Source organism: Dermacentor andersoni, chromosome 11 (genome assembly GCF_023375885.2).
Source record: "Dermacentor andersoni chromosome 11, qqDerAnde1_hic_scaffold, whole genome shotgun sequence".
Taxonomy (NCBI): domain Eukaryota; kingdom Metazoa; phylum Arthropoda; class Arachnida; order Ixodida; family Ixodidae; genus Dermacentor; species Dermacentor andersoni.
In genome coordinates this window covers 61,132,644-61,150,478 of record NC_092824.1, presented here as the reverse complement: position 1 = coordinate 61,150,478, position 17,835 = coordinate 61,132,644, and the positions used below count along the sequence as shown (strand labels likewise).

At 44.4% G+C, this 17,835-nt stretch overlaps 1 long non-coding RNA gene across 1 annotated transcript in view; it reads left to right on the top strand.

Moving 5' to 3' along the window:
* Nucleotides 1-17,835, top strand: part of LOC140214216 (uncharacterized) — a 359,561-nt gene that overhangs the window by 38,790 nt on the left and 302,936 nt on the right. The window lies entirely within an intron of this gene.

Sequence of the window (17,835 nt, the reverse complement as noted above, 5' to 3'; positions counted from 1 at the left end):
ATAAATAAATAAATAAATAAATAAATAAATAAATAAATAATCTTCATTTTGCAGGCGTCGTAGTCACATGGTAGGAGTTGCGACTGCTAGTGCGCGCGAGAGAGAGAGCACCCGCTTTGCTATAATTTTGCAGTCCGCGCGCTGCGACTCTGCTCGTTGTGTTTCGCACCGCCGACCTTGAACTCAACTTTTCGGAATGCCACTTAAGTCGCCGCTAAATTACTGTTTTTGCACACACTATCAACGTTTAGGCCATTCAACCTGGCCCAGACCCAAGTTCGCGCTGTGCAAAACTCTCCCGTACCATGCTCGGCTAAGTAGGTGAGAAGGAATATTGGCTTGTGCTCGCACTTTCAACGCTTTTTTAAGCATGTTGACCTCTCACGGAGATGTTGAAGAAGGATGGTCACTTTTTTATGGGACAACAAGTTTCCGATGTCACGTATGACATCACTGATGCCAACTCAAATGCATCGTCGGTTCAGCCGAAAATGGACGAGGATCCCGTTGCTCGTTCGAACCGTTACCTGGCCGTCTACAGTATCATACAGTAGCTTGCCACAGGACAGCTTTCTGTTGCCGGCTGGGCAGTGTCGAAATGAACATGCTGAAAAGCGAACTGAAGTGAGGATGGTGAGGGTCAATGTCATCCATGAGGTTTGATAGGATGAGCTAGCGGCTGCCGGTGCCGTGCTTCATGGGATAGTGAAGAAAAAATTTGTCGCCGAGATTTCTGTCTCCAGTGATAGCTGTCGCGCCGAGAGCGACCAGAACAACACTCTTTCTGAGGAGAAATGAGCGAAAAGTAATTATTTTAGTTAATATTTCTCAAATCACAGCACCTACCGGCCGCCTCCGAAAGCTCCGGCTAAACCGGATATCGCGTCACGCTTACCCACCTCGAGGCGAATTGCGAGCGATCGTCCACACTGAGCGCGCGGAGGGGCCAGTTGACGCTTGCCGCGACGCGCTTTCTTTGTTCGACCGTCCTGTTCGCACCGCTTCCTCATGTGAGCTGTTCGAAAACCTCGCCTTTCATCACGTGGTTTTGTGGATTGATGTGTGGAGCAGCCGTCTCAACGCCGCAGAATGTTGAGGGTCTGCTGCGCGCAAGGGTGCCGAAATAGTATTGTCGGGCGAGACACGCCGTGCCACTCTTTTCCGAAAGATGAGAAGCTGCGCAGAATATGGACTCGAGCAGTGCAACCACCGTGCCCAACGTGAATGCCGTCGAGTTGCTCTTTTCTTTGCTCCGACCGCTTTCAGGAGAGCGATTACGAGACAAGCCCAGCGTTACTACGGAGCCTTGGGGTGTCACTGCTTCTCCCGTAAACCGCTGGCTTGTTCACGCTGTAGTTTAGCGCACAGGTGCCGTTTCACCGTAATATGCGGTTTGTACAGCATTCTGAACCATATCTTTGGCCAATTCTGCCAGAATGAATCGAAATCCGCATCGTCTGAAGCCACGGCTGACGAAAAAAACAAAATTCGCCGACATGAGACTGGTGGCGCCATCTCGTTTGCACCAAGGCAAGGAGTGCCCGGCTGCGTTGAAACAACGGGAGCGGGCGCGTTAGCTAGCGCAAATGGGCCGAGGTGCATGTTACCTGCTCAACACTTGGGTTCCTTGTTGGTGGCAATACTGCAGGCTGTGCCTAAAAAATCGGCCTGCGATTATCTTTCTTGGCAATGCAATGTTTGAGGGCAGCTGCTGTCTTGGAGACGGCGGGAAAACAAAACTGCGCAGCCGGACAGTTCGCACCGGGGCTGCTGACGGTAGGTGTGACATCAGATCCGCCGGCTTGTTGTCCGGAGCGCTTTGCGAGTGACGCGGTGGCCGCTCATAGAGCGTCAAAAATAAAGCCATTAAAGCCAGATTACGAGAAAGCGTTTGATTCAGTCGAAACCTCAGCAGTCCTGGAGGCATTGCGGAATCAGGGTGTAGACGAGCCGTATGTAAAAATACTGAAAGATATCTATAACGGCTCCACAGCCACCGTAGTCCTCCGTAAAGAAAGCAACAAAATCCCAATAAAGAAAGGCGTCAGGCAAGGAGTTACGATCTCTCCAATGCTATTCACAGCGTTTTTACAGGAGGTAGTCAGAGACCTGGATTGGGAAGAATTGGGGATAAGAGTTAATCGAGAATACCTTAGTAACTTGCGATTCTCTGATGATATTGCCTTGCTTAGTAACTCAGGGGACCAATTGCAATGTATGCTCACTGACATGGAGACGCAAAGCAGAAGGGTGGGTCTAAAAATTAATCTGCAGAAAACTAAAGTAATGTTTAACAGTCTCGGAAGAGAACAGCAGTTTACGATAGGTACCGAGGCACTGGAAGTGGTAACGGAATACATCTACTTAGGGCAGGTAGTGACCGCGGATCCGGATCATGAGACTGAAATAATCAGAAGAATATGAATGGGCTGGGGTGCGTTTGGCAGGCATTCTCAGATCATGAACAGCAGGTTGCCATTATCCCTCAAGAGAAAAGTTTATAACAGCTGTGTCTTACCAGTACTCACGTACGGGGCAGAAACCTGAAGGCTTACGAAAAGGGTTCTACTTAAATTGAGGACGACGCAACGAGCTATGGAAAGAAAAATGATAGGTGTAACGTTAAGGGATAAGAAAAGAGCAGATTGGGTGAGGGAACAAACGCGAGGTAATGATATCTTAGTTGAAATCAAGAAAAAGAAATGGGCATGGGCAGGACACGTAATGAGGAGGGAAGATAACCGATGGTCATTGAGAGTTACGGAATGGATTCCAAGGGAAGGGAAGCGTAGCAGAGTGCGGCAGAAAGTTAGGTGGGCGGATGAGATTAAGAAGGTTGCAGGGACAACATGGCCACAATTAGTACATGACCGGGGTAGTTGGAGAAGTATGGGAGAGGCCTTTGCCCTGCAGTGGGGCTTAACCAGGCTGATGATGATGATTACGATGATGATGATAGCAATCGTGTCATAGGAATGCAATTGTGGGGCTTTCTCTATATTCTTGGATTTTTACTCTGTATCCCTTTAACCTTCCTTGTCGGTTGTGTTACTTCTGCCTGTGTAGAAGATTAGCGCCTGCTTCTGCCTCGTAACAATAGGAAATATGATACATTTAAACTACTTCCTCTGGATGGCTTTCACCACAGAGTCATACATTTGGAAATTTCCTTGTGTTTAAACAAGTGATTATGTAAATTACACTAAGGAAGCTTTTACCAAGGTGAGATATGTGATTGATCTCAATGGAAGACTTGAAGCGGGCCATTCGAACAGCTCATAACGCTTTCGAGAAATGGGATATTGTGACGCTATTACCTTTTAGAGCATGATCAGGTGCAGGCAATCTCACCCACAAAACTGAAACTGGACAGTCCCATAGTGCAACTGTGACGCTCATAGTAGACGCGAATGAGTGACGTCATTTACTGTGCCTCACAGGTGGGCGAGCGTCCGTCTGCAGCCATGATCTCGGGTCGCTTCATGGTCGCCCGACTGCTAGGCGCTAGCACTCGCGTCAATGTGGGCGCCTACTATGGAGGTCAACGTTGGGCTCTCTGGCTGTTAAATTTGGCTTTTCTGGGAGGAATTGATTGGAATTTATTACCCTGTAAAAATAATCGACGTCAACATCTCGCACTTCTTGAAACGGTTACGAGTTCTTCAGTTGGTGCGCTTCAAATCTTCATTTCCAATTATTGGCATAGCTCATATGTTTAGAAAGTTAGTCAAAGTTAAATGCCTATTGTTTATATTAGACATAAAGTTAAATTCTAATGTATAACTTTGTAATAAAATCAATTGAAACAAAATCATTTATTCATCTAATTTGTCCTATTTTGAAATAGCTTCAACGCATTTCGCGAAAAACACGCTGCACATCCTATATGCTGGAACTTATATATTGTGAAAAACGGATATGGGAATGAAAAATAAGATCTACCAGCAGATGAAGATTGCCTCTGTTATTCTATGCTATGGGTGTCATTAACTAAATAAATGATCCCCATAAAAAGAAATGTCAGCACTTAAAAAGAAACGAGAATATATAACTTACAACGCTGGCTTTCTGATATGGAAAATTTGGCCGGTCGTCTTCGAATAATGTAGCTGATACAACAGCAGTCAAAGCAAGAATATAGATAGAGACTTTGAAAGTGCCCATGTTGGAAGCTTGCTTCTACCTAAAGGCCCCAGTCAAATGCTAGTCTCATCGGAGAAAGCTCATCCTTTTATAGAGCATCAAAGGAACCACCGTTAGAAGGAGCTACATTTGAAATACGGTTACGTTCGGAGCATATGAATTTTAATAATAAGTAACCTTACATAGAGAATTTGTACAGAATTGGATATGTCAGCCGTGAGTGATAGTATTGTTTGCGAACATCGCCTGTCTTGACATGTATGAACACGTTTCGTTATTTTCTGATCGAGTAGCCTTTCCTTAGCTATCACCCAGGAAAAATATATCATGCCTATAAATTAAAGGATATCGAGCAGGACAGTGCATTTTGCAAACCTTGACGTCTGCAGGTGGAAAGAGAAATCGGTGTTATGTCAAAACCAAGCATAAACGGGGTAAAGGAGGAGAGAAAGCGTTGTTCGTACTTGGTCTTGCTCATGGGATTAGAGCAGCCGGTGAGCAGAGGGTCGGAAGGTTTTTGTTTCTTTAGAGACTTGGCCTAGCTACGGGAACAGTGCATAGTTGGGCGAAAACGTCAAAGTCAAGTCTGGGCATGGTGACACTTCGCTCAGTTGGTTCTGCATTTGTGCGCGCACACATTAGCATTTTTGTTGAGCAACTGCGTACATTGCACTCGATGATGCTTACCGGGGAGACCACAATGAACAGTAAACGTACTGCTAAATCTGTGTAATCCTTTATTTTATTTTATTTATTTTTATTTATTTATCAATACTGTAGGTCTTCTGCAGACCCATACAGGGAGCGGGCTTTCATCATCATAGGCATGTAATAAGATACAAGTTCTCAAAAAGACATCAGGAAAACATGAGGCAGATCAGAACACTTTTCAACAAGTGCATCAATATTATATTACCTACATGGTTACGCTTCGCGTACACGAAAACAGAAAATCTAGCATTATGTATCGTATGCTATACATGAGAAAAATGTAGACACGAAAATAATACCACACTACAAGATACTTTCTGGGGTTTTACAACAGGAAAAGTAGCTATACAGGGTCCATTAGCTGCTCCACTAGAGAACAAAACTGATCTAAATTTGGATTATTTATAGCTTCGCTTGGTAGCGCATTCCAAGCGTTCACAGCGCGAGGGAAGTAGGAAAACTTAAACGTATTGCAATGCGTATTAAATGGCCGGACGCACTTATCGTGGTTTGTCCTACTCTATGCCGACGGCCAGGCGGATGAATATAGTCGTCTTTTCCGATTTTGATGTGTCCGTTAAAGAGGAGATAAAAAAACTTCATACATGCAACATTACGCCGGCAGGAAAGAGTTGCCAGATGCGCTTGATTGCGCATGTCCGTTACACTGTCGTGCCAAGAATACTTTGAATAAATGAACCTAAGAGCCCTATTCTGTAATCTTTCAAGCTTATCGCGAAGGTACTTTTGATGAGGGTCCCACACAATGCTCCGTATTCTAAAATAGGTCGGACCAGAGTTTTATAGGCAGTTAATTTTACGGCGTGAGGTGCTTTACTCAGTCTTCTGCGTAGAAACCCTAATTGCTTGAATGCCTTGGCGCATGTATCGGTGATGTGCGTATCCCATTTTAAGTCTTGCGAGAATGTGACACCCAAGTATTTTACTTTGTCGACTTGTGTAATATTCAAGCCTTTAAGATTGTACGTAAATGATAAAAGTAGTTTTTTCTTGGTTAGGCTGATGAACGCTGTTTTAGAGATATTTATTTCCATCCCCCACGTATTGCACCATTGGGCAATGTTTCGTAAAGAAGAATTAAGCTTTAGTTGGTCGTCAGTACTACGAATTGCAGTATAAATGACACAATCATCTGCGAAAAGTCGCAATGTTACACCTGGTTCTGCACAAGAAGAGATGTCATTAACGTATATAAGAAATAATGTTGGCGCTAAAACAGACCCTTGGGGAACACCAGACAAAATGCTTAGGCAGTCAGAATCTACATTGTCTAAACTTACATACTGGGTACGATTTGTAGGGTAAGCCGAAATCCATCCTATTACTTTGCTATTAATGCCAATCGATTCAAGCTTGGCTATTAATTTAGAATGAGGTACGCGATCGAATGCTTGTTTACCGAAAGCCTACACACACAGGGAAATATCTCCACTTTGATTCGGCCCACCCCCTTGGACAAAAACTATCTGTTGCCTCCACATTGTTCACCCGTGCATTCCGATTATGCTCGACTACTGACGCACGCAGAGCTGAGCTGAAGAGAGTGACGCAGGATTTGGTCAGCAATGGCTACCCCGGCCAGATTATAAGGACTGAAGAAAAGCGTGCAGCTGAACCCCCCCTGTAAGGCCGATGAGAACAAGAAAACGCGCGTCTCTCCCCTATGCACGTGGCGTGAGCGAGTCATTATCAAGAATTTTCAAAGATTATGATGTACAAATCTGCCACGTCCCTTCAAGCAAGCTAAAACAACAACTCGTCCGAGTGAAAGACCGCCTCGAAAAAGAAAAATTTCCGGGTGTCATCTACAAAATTCCTTGCCAGGACTGCCATGCGTGCTACGTAGGCGAGACGGGGAACTTTAAAAGAAGGCTACAGCAGCATCGCAATGATGTAGCCAAAGGACACACGGTCTCCAGCGCCCTGGCAGAGCACCATGAAAAGACTGGACACAGTATTAACTGGAATTCGGCTTCTATCATCGAAAGAGAGAAAAAATTATCATCCCGATTGCTCCTTGAATCATTCTGCATACAATCTACTACTAACACGACAAACCGGACACGGGGACCCCTCCCTGAGTTGTACGCAAGCGCATTACGTCTTCCGACGCATATATAATAAAGACCACCATGCATTCGCTCATTGTGAACAAGGCACCCGTATTGGGCGCCGAAACGTCAATCCGTGTTTTGAATTTTTTCAGTTGGCGAGTGTACGTTTATTCAGCCATGTTATTTCCTCGCCAGACGAGTTTTCGTCAAACCCTAGACTTCAAGCAGGTTCAAGATAACTCGTTCGGTTATCTCGATTTCCGGCATAGCCGAGTCACGTTGAACAAGCGGGACTGGGCATGCTTGGGTGAATACGGACTGCAAAAAAGAATTGAATGAGTCAACTATTGTGTGCGTATTTTCAGTAAAGATGCTGTTGATTTCCATCTTACGGATTGGACTGTCCGGCGTAGCAAGGTAACGCCAAATTTTTTTCGGTTGCTTTGTCATGAAATCTATTAAAGTGTGTGAAAAAAAGTTATTTTTTTGCTTGCCGTAACAAGCTTTTAAATTCGTGGTAATTTTTAGTTACTACTGTTGGATCGCATTTACGCTTCCGGATTCTTTTCAGTCTCCGTTTCATATCAATAATTTCTCGCGTTATCCAAGGATTTCTTCGCCTTGTCCTCTTACGTTTCGTAGGTATATAAGTTTTTTCACAGTGAGAAATTGCCGCTTTAAATTTTAGCCATAAGTTCTCGACATCATCGGCAGGTTCAGCGTAAAAATCGTCTAAGTTCATTTCCAGGTAATCAATAATGCTTTCATCGTTTGCCCTGCAATAATCTTTAATAACTATATGTGAATTTGCAGTGTTACTTTTTGCCAGGCTAAGATTAGGAAAATGAATTAGAATCAATTTATGGTCAGATATTACATCTTCCACCTTAACTTCAGTGTCTACTGTGCAGGAAATCAAAGCAAGGTCTAAAATATTAGAAACCAGCCCTTGGACGCGTGTCGGTTGCGTTACGCGTTGGGATAAAGAGAAACTTAACATGGTATCAAAAAGTCGTTCGCAGCTGTTTACTTCCCTATTGCTGACGGTCAGGTTATCCCAACCAATTCCTGCCAAGTTGAAGTCGCCAACAAGTACTAGCTTCGTCCGAGCATGCATTTTCTCGAGGAGGTAGTTGTGTAATTCCGTAAGGTAAGTTTCAGGTGCCCCAGGCTGTCTGTATACTCCACCTATTAGTAGAGGTGTGGTTTGAAATGTGACTGTGCACCAGAGACTCTCGTGGTTAGGTATACCTTGTTCCTCTTGGAACTTTAGACCATTCTTTATAGCGATGGCCACTCCGCCTCCACGGCTATCACGATCTCTGCGAATTAGGCTATAGTTCTCTGGAATTATTTCTGAGTCGCGGATAGAGGGATGAAGCCACGTCTCTGTAATCACTAAAACGTCAGGTTCGTAAGCCAATAAAATGTCCTCAAGTTTATCTGTTTTGTTTACTATGCTTCGAGCGTTGAAACACAATAAAGAAAACGACGGTGTTCTTTCTTGGCATCATGCATTTGAACTATTACCCTCGTGACCAGTCATCTCAGAACGCACTTGTTTAAGAGGTATCCTTTTTTCCACGTGCTTATCCCATACGTACAGCGCGTCATTTATTTTCAGCTTATCGAAAAGAAGCACAACTTTATCACCGCATGCTCGGTATGGTTTTGAGGACTCCCATAACATCCTGCGTGTTTCACGAGCTGCAAACGAAAAATCCTCCGACACCGACAAGTCTGGGCCTTTGAGCTTTGAACAGTTGCGCAGAACTCTCATTTTTTCGGCAAAATAAAAAAAAGCCGCAATATGACGGGTCGATGTCGATTAGCTAATCTTTTGCCAACGCGATGGACGCGCTCCACAGTCTTTACTTTTACTTTCAGCAAATTGTTCAAGATTTCGTTCTCGACATATTTCTTCAAAGATGCGGGGCCTTCATCGCTACTTTCTGGAATACCATATATCACAATATTGGTCCGGCGGCTTCTGTTCTCTAAGTCGTCCATTTTACTGTATAAATGTGCGACTTGCTTTTGAACCGCACTAACAGTTGTTTCACACTTTTCAACTTTTTCTTTGCAGTCTTTGAGTGTTGCAAGCCATTTGGGTAGAAGGTTGATGGTTTTGCGTCAGTCTCAACTCGGTCCCCCACAGGGGTATCCTCAACGCGCCGGCTACGTCTGCAACGCCGCTGCTGGCGTTCCTGATTATGCCAGTTTGAGACGCCTGGTATCGGTTAGGGTATTGTTCTTACTTCGCAGCCTCAATCACCTCGTGTGCTGGGTCGGCCCGGCCTGCTGTAGCCGAGTTTTCTCATATAGGCATCCCAGCAGTTCTAGCGCAACGCTAAATCTTGCTGTCGCTGTTAACGCTTTGCCTTTCGGGTGAAACTGTTTTCTTATAAAGCGTATCGATGGTACCGCGCAGTTTCGCGTGCGCACTGTAAAGAGTGATAGGACAAAAGTTGCAAGCCTTGTGAAAGCACATACTTTATTTAGCGACCACTTTAAGTAATGGTCGGCAGCTTTCGCGACACATCTGAAACGACTTTCATCTGTTTTTAGCACCGCTGGCTTGCCCTTAAATTGTCCATGTGCCTTATATATATATATATATATATATATATATATATATATATATATATATATATATATATATATATATATATATATATATATATATATATATATATATATATATCCCGTCGAGCTCGATCAGCTCGTCGCCCCTTCCCCCGACACCGGTAACGTTCCCAGTAAACAGCTTTATAGGTCTATGCCATGATATACTGCATATACTGACCTGCGCAGGTCGGTATAAACAGTAGAATACGGAGCCACCAACGCTAGTTGTGGTGCCGGACTTCACCGCAAAGGTGGCGCTCCAGTTATCCTCATCGAACCTCGACAGATGCAAGGGTACATCACAGACCACACGTACCGTACGAGCTCTTCATTCGCGTGTCGTACATAATTAAGCAGATTTTACAGCGTAAGGTGTTACGGGCTCACTCGAATAGGCGTTTCGGTTGGCTATGTTGTCCGTCGCCGCCGGCGGTGTCCGTCACAGCTGTCGCCAGGAATTAGACAAAAAAAGAAAACAGTTCCCGCCGGGATCTAACGTGTACCCTCGGCGCGGCAGTCATCTACTCTACCACTGCGCCAAGCATAGTTAGGACTTCCGAAAAGCTACGTGAACGCGGTGAGCGACGAAAGGAACAGCAACGTCAATGAGCAGAACGACGTCATGCTCAAGTTCGGCAGGCGAGTTCAAGGCTACGTCACATTGGTCTATCGGATCAGGTGGTACCGCAACTTCGCTGGCCAACCACCTCCACTGCGTGGATTGGAGCCCATTTTTTTATTACATTGAATATATAATTTTTGCGATAGTATTATGCACACGTCATTTGTATTTAACCTATGAATGCATTATGAGCTGCGTGCAACATAGAAATTTGTTCGCTCTAAATGTCGTGACAGATGCACTTTGCATGACTATGTCGTTTCTTATGCCATAAACAGAGTTACAAGTTTGGTGGTGCAGTTATTGAAATTTCTGATGTTCAAAAATTCTTACAAAATTGGCAGACTTGATTACAAGCTTTTCCCCTGCGATTAGCATAATATGATTGGTGTATTCATAACAAAACTTTACAAATTTTGCGCAGCTAACCCAGAGCTAAACGACGTTTGTGTTCCGTGGTAGCTTAGTGACTATGGTGTTAGGCTGCTAAGCTCAGTGGCTAATCATTGTGGCACAGACTTATTTTTCTTACCTTTTACAGTCATCCTGTTGCACACATTGCATGTGTTGGCATTTTAAGCCTGGATGTCGCGGCACCTGGCTCGGCTGTGCCGTAGGCAAGAGAAAGATATACCTTCATGCAACGCAGCGGCTGCATCTCGTTAGGCACATCTCTTTAAAGGCCGGCGGCACTATAACTGAAACAGCCCGACTCCTTGCACGTGGTGCATTGCAGCCAAGGATTGTGTATCATGTTCAATTTCGCAATATGGCGTTTAAGGAGCGGGAACTATCACCTGTGTTTCACGCATCACCTCTATTCCTATTACTTAGGGGAAAGCAACCCTAAACGTCAAATTATTGGTCCACCAGCGGGGCTTATCAAGTGAGTGAGTGAGTGAAGTAACTTTATTTCGGTCCAGAGAAGACGCAGGGGAGACCCCGCGCCACCCGGCTAGTCCCACGTAGGGACCGCCAAGCCGAGCTTGACGGCCCGATCGCGAGCACTCTGGACGGCCAGGGTTTGGTCGTTGAGTTCTGGGCTGCCCAAGAGCGCAGCCCACCTATCCTCGCTGAAGCAGGAGCCGATGGCTTCACACTCCCACAACACATGGTCCAATGTTGCCCTTAGTCCACAGGCAGGGTAGTCCGCACTGGGTTATCTTTCAGGGTATATATCAAGTCGTGTAAAACTTTCTGCTATTTTAGCAGTTCAAGGCATCCAGCATTACACGGGACAATGCACCAGCCGTTCAATGCCACGGCCATATCAGCCTACCTCGTGTTATGATCGGCGAGCGGGGGTAGTGACCTTATAACCTCTCCTACACCACTGCGACGGATCGCTTCGTGAATCTAACAATGCATCCCCTCGGACAGATTGGCGGCGCCAGCAAGGCGAGACACGTTTGGCGGATCGTTCGCTGTCGCTGTCATGGACCCATGGGAGTAAGAAACTCCTGGAAAAGGGTGTTCTATGGCGTTTTATCACGGACTCCGATAACCGCCACCGACGTTTGACATACGCGCCAGCGAACTGCTGGGTCATCCCAGGAACCGAGACGCCCCAGCTTGAGTCGAGCGTGACAGTCCCTGTTTACGAAGCTCCCCTCCTTTCTGTGTGTTCAGGGAACAAAGGTGTGGGAGTGATAATGTGAACCCTTGCCTTGAACGCGTCGCTCATCATCCTAGCGTTCCCATACTTCCCATACCTCTGCGAAGGCGTTGACGACACGGGCCCACTGCCAGTCGGTACGGTGATTTCTGTCTTGAATTCTTTGCCTCAATCTACCGCGAAATGAAAACATGTATACAGCTGCGCTGAAGTTTTGCGTTAGAGAGTATCGCAATCGCCGGACATTTTTTACATGAATTTAGTTACAACAATGCACGTGCCATGCATTGCCTCAACAAGCGCATGTGCCATACAAAAACAGACATTGGTTTTCTTTTATTTTTGACCCACGTGTTTCAGTAAACTCTGTTGTTTGTCCCAACATGCGTGGTTGTTCTTTTCTCTTCCTCTGTGCACGCGTCTTCGAAGGCTGGATTTCGTCTTTGTCAAGCTATGTACCAACATGCCCAGCAACAGACCCTTCTGAAACTAATACTCTGGCGTATACAGTGTTTTCTGAAAACACTAGCACATAATCGGCGCTGCCGACTCACCGTCATCGACGCCTTCACGGTCTCGACACAAGATATACAAGAGGAATTGCCTCACACGCTCAAAATAAGTTATGCAATCTTGATCCCCATCTCACGACAAGGTGTGGCGCTCACTGGGCGATGCCTACATTTTATTGGCTGTGCAGGAAGTCCGTACTACGAGGAGTGCGAGGTATATAGATTAAAGAATACGTATTTGCCAGCGGTAGCTGTGCAAATACAATCATCGACAGTACATTTGTTCATGTTTACCAATCAACCTTAGCCTCTAAAGCTTGTGTGTGGTACAATGGCCGAAATCTTGTCGGCGTGGTATTCTAAGTGCTCTCATGAAATGTAGACTTTCAGGTGTTTTCTGTTCGAGCTCGTTCACCACCGTCTCCCCTCTGATAACACTTCTCTCCCTCTCTCTCTATTTTAGTACCGTCTCGCTTCCCAAATGCCGAGTAGCAGATCAGAACTTTGATTCAGACTGATGTCTAAAATTTTCTATCACAATAAATGCCTCTCTCTCTCTCTCTCTCTCTCTCAACTTCTCGCTTCCTACATTACGCAGGGGCTTATTCTATTAGCTGTTTGCGGGTGAGGGAGAGCCAATTTAATTCCGACAGCTTTGGTTTTGCATACTGTAAATGTCAAGTATTGGATTAAAAGCTACTATGAACATCAGCTTCCTCCCAATGCGCGTTGCCATCAATCGGCCGTCGCAGTTGTTGCACTGACGAAGACAAGTCACAGTAATCAAATTCCAGGTCGAATTACGTTTATTCTTGGGCCACTGTTGATTCCTTCACATAAATTGAAACGAAATAAGAATCCGCCATCAACAACGCGGCCAATTGCAGCTAAGCAAGAAGTGCACAAGCACAGGTATACGTGTGTTCACCGTGCTTCTCTAGAAAATGCAACCTGTAACATCGGTGGAGAAGCATGACGTGGCTCTGTCAATGAGCACTAAGATTGATGCTCATGTTTGTTCATGTTTCACCCTCCTGTTCTCAAGGGTTACAATACTTATGCATTTGCATTATGGTTTAGTGCGGTGATCAATCTTTGCCATTTATGGAAGCGCTCCAAGGCATTTTTTATCCTTGTGGGAACGTCAGTAGATGGTTCGAAAAATATGGCGACAATGCGCAGTTTTTTGAAAGCTGCATCGCACTTGGCGCTTACAATATGCAAAAACAAAACGTCGAGATATGTTCCCGTTACTCTGAAGCAGCCGTGCTTTAGGGGTGCACGGTAAAGGTTATTGGTTACCCATGCGTTTCGTGTATGCATTTGTTAGCGCATTTACGTATTCGGATGTGCGTCAGTTAACATTTCAATCGTTTCAAGGTGCGAGCTGCCACGAGTAAACAAGGGTCCCTGCTGAAACGCGGTGCCTCAAGCCACGTCAGTCCATGACGCTGACCATACAGCAAAGATTCCGCGTTGAGGCTTAGCTTTCGTCTGTCAATACTGAGACCCAATCTCACGATGCCTGCCGAGTCTTCGTGAGGTTGGTTACCATTCTTTCCCAAGTGACAGTTAAGAAAGCGAAAATCTACGCTACTTACTTTCCATGATGTAGGCAAACGCGTCAGAGATGTCTACCCGTCAGGCCAGAAGCAAGCCACGAGTTGCCATGACGGTTTCTTTCTCGGCGATACCCTAATATTGCGGGAGGCCTACCAATAAACAGTCTGTACAATGAGCAGAAAAAAAAACCCATTCTCGCAGATAAATAGTGCCGCTACTTGGTTTCAGTTCAATAAGCAATATCAGAAATGCAGATATTTGTCAAGACTAGATGCATCACCGCCATTTCCCGGAAGGCATAGTTCTGAGACCGCCGTATGGTGCCAGCCGAGACCATCGTCTCCGTGCGGCTATGCAGGAATCTAAAATATAACAATCCTCTTCATCACGCAGCGCTTAATGTGCAGTGGACTTCACTACGCTGCCACAAATCAACGAGGCGATGCCCGCGAGTTTTCGAACCTTTGGACATCCGTTTGGGAGATATTCACAAGAGGCGTACTGCTTTTCAATCAAAACTTACCCGAGTATCTTCTTGCGGTGACGTGCACAGCGAATATTGGTAAATAATTGTCAAAATTGTGCATCACACCTCCAAAACAAGTTGTCTTTGAAATTCAGCGTACCACATTTGTTTCCTTTTCAAGAAAACAGGTTGCTTGTGAAAACTTGAAGATCCAGTAACAGCGTTCGTCGAAGCTGATGATACAGCTTGTTGCATCAAATGATGTGGAATCTGGTTACTTTGTTTGCGAAGGATTTTCACTTCGAGTGTCTCAACTTGCCGTATGATAGGAATTTGTGCTTTTTTTTTCTTACTCAGGTTCTGTTTTCTCTTCTCACGTACCCTCAACTCACTTCAAAGATCCACCTGACTGTGCCCAAGCCATTCGATCTAGCCGTTCTCCTTCAACACAGCCGTGGATACCGTACACAGATTATGTGCGATTACTCGTCTCCAGTTTACCATCGCCGGTCCACGACGAGAAACTAATAAGGACGCCTCTTGAATGAGACGTTGCTCTAGCATCCCAGCGTAAAATTATTCTAGTAAGCATGCCTACTGCTCAGAACTTTCTGGACGTGCACTGTTTGAGAGAGTGCGCTAGTCGGCTGAATCGTAAATTTCTAATATGGATCTAGAGCTTCACAGTACTTAGTCCGACTCTGAGAATATACTGACTGCTGCGTAGATAGGAGGGGCTCGTGCACATATTTATCTCTATATCTAGATAGATAGATAGATAGATAGATAGATAGATAGATAGATAGATAGATAGATAGATAGATAGATAGATAGATAGATAGATAGATAGATAGATAGATAGATAGATAGATAGATAGATAGATAGATAGATAGATAGATAGATAGATAGATAGATAGATAGATAGATAGATAGATAGATAGATAGATAGATAGATAGATAGATAGATAGATAGATAGATAGATAGATAGATAGATAGATAGATAGATAGATAGATAGATAGATAGATAGATAGATAGATAGATAGATAGATAGATAGATAGATAGATAGATAGATAGATAGATAGATAGATAGATAGATAGATAGATAGATAGATAGATAGATAGATAGATAGATAGATAGATAGATAGATAGATAGATAGATAGATAGATAGATAGATAGATAGATAGATAGATAGATAGATATGGAGAAGCGGCACTGCCTTGAATAAGCTTGTGCGCAAAAAAATCGTTCTGCTGCGAGCAATGCATGCAACCCTGTTCCGCGCAGAGCACTTCCTCGTACCCCTGCAAGCGAGCGCTTTTTGTTTTCATGCAGCGAGCTGATCTGAACGCGTGTTGTAAATGCACCCTCAAGCAGACAATGAAGACTGTGTATATTATTCCCCTTCGCGTGGCGACAAGGAGGACTTAACATCAAAATTTTTCCTTGTAAACCGATGCACTGCTTCATCATTGCTTGTATATATTGCAAATGCTGATAAATATAACTGCGGAGCTTGATTTTTGTACCTGTGATAATTAAATATAAAGAAATCTTCACGTGTAGATAGATAGATAGATAGATAGATTGATAGATAGATAGATAGATAGATAGATAGATAGATAGATAGATAGATAGATAGATAGATAGATAGATAGATAGATAGATAGATAGATAGATAGATAGATAGATAGATAGATAGATAGATAGATAGATAGATAGATAGATAGATAGATAGATAGATAGCAGTCTCGCTAGATAGCTAGCTGTCAGTGGAATCAAATCTCGTATATTGTCAAATCAGGTGATGTGCTGTGACAATAAACCAAGTGTCAGCTGGCGCTTCCTCGTGGCAGTTTGAGACTTCGTTCCCATTCAGTATCCATCTTCATTGTCCATCAGTATCCATCAATAACAATGGACGTGCACAAACCAGCTCAATTCATCGCTCTGTTTATGTTCCGCTCTTCGATGGACCTTTTTGGACAACTTCAGTCACTGGAATTGTGCTATGGGGTATGTGCTGATCATAATATTCTGCATAACACACTATGAATCATAACATCAATTACGCACCTATGAGAAGATAGCTTGCGAGTAAAGTGCATGAAATTTATATATGTTCCTAAACAAATAAACGCCTCTTCAATTTGTAATAATTTCATTTTCATAGTAAAAGGTTGGTATTCGCATATAAGGATAAGTTATAAAAAGTTTACAAGAAGGTCGAAGAAAATGCGAACTGGCTTTCTGCAATTAGTAGAATTATATTGGTGGATAAGTGGATTAGATGCCGAGTGAAATTATTTCGATGTTGATAGAAACTTACGAGAAAATTGCCTGGTGCTAGTTAGTTGTGGATCACACAGTTGTAGCGCTCAGAGGCAGGGTGATTGGAGACACAAAAATGCACACAAAGTTGACTGCTATCGTAATGACCCCCTGAAGATAGATGAGTGGCTATGTCATTGTGCTTGTGAGCACGTGTTTGCGGGATCAATCTCAGCAACAGCGTTGCATTTCGATGGTGACGGAAAGCAATAACACCATTGCATCCTTCGATGCGCACATGTTTAAAGGACTTCATGTGATCAGCATAATTCCGCAGTCCCGTATTACGACGTGCCTCGTAACCCGATCGTAATTTTAGCATCTTAAACTCCAGCTCTTGTTTTATTATTTAGTGCAATTAGAATTATTTGCCTAGATTAGGCAAATTGAGCACATGTTGAAATAGGCTCTTACACCGACTGAGTGACCCAAATTTTGACCAGATTGCGCCATCCCGTCTTCATCACGTCGACGTACATTCAGTCGTAACTGAATGGTGTTTAAAACAACCTCAAGTGCGTCTTACGATTCCAGGGATAAGAAAGAAGACCGACCTGCCTACGTTGGCCTTGAAGCAAGCAGCTCTGGATTGTTTGCACACTTTCTACTTTGATCGAGTACATATATATACGGATGGCTCTTCCACTCAGAGCAGCTCCACCAGCGCAGTGGTTATACCATCCCGTTCACTAAGCATCCAATACAACATTTCTCACTTGACAACATCGACTAGTTCGAAGCTTGTTGCCCTCCGAGGTGCCGTTGATTATATTAATAACCAACCGGCTAATCGGTGGGCTATATTCTGCGATTCGAAGGCGGCCTTACAATGTCTTCTGGCATCTCTTCGTCGCGGGTCATGTGAACAACTCGTGTCGGAGATACGAGAAATGCACCATCACATGATCGCGAAAGGACACGACGTCGTGTTTCAGTGGCTGCCTGGTCATTGCGGTATCTCCGGCAACGACCTCGCTGACGAAGCTGCTAGAAAAGCTCACGAGGGAGCAACCCTTGTTTCAATACCTTTATCGCGGACCGACGCAGCCCAACACTTAGGCAAGCTAGCGCACTCTTTGACATTGGAGAAGTGGCACACACCTGAATTCACTCACCATCGCTTGCATTTCCTCGATCCCTCTATGCAACTGCGGCTTTTACCAGGT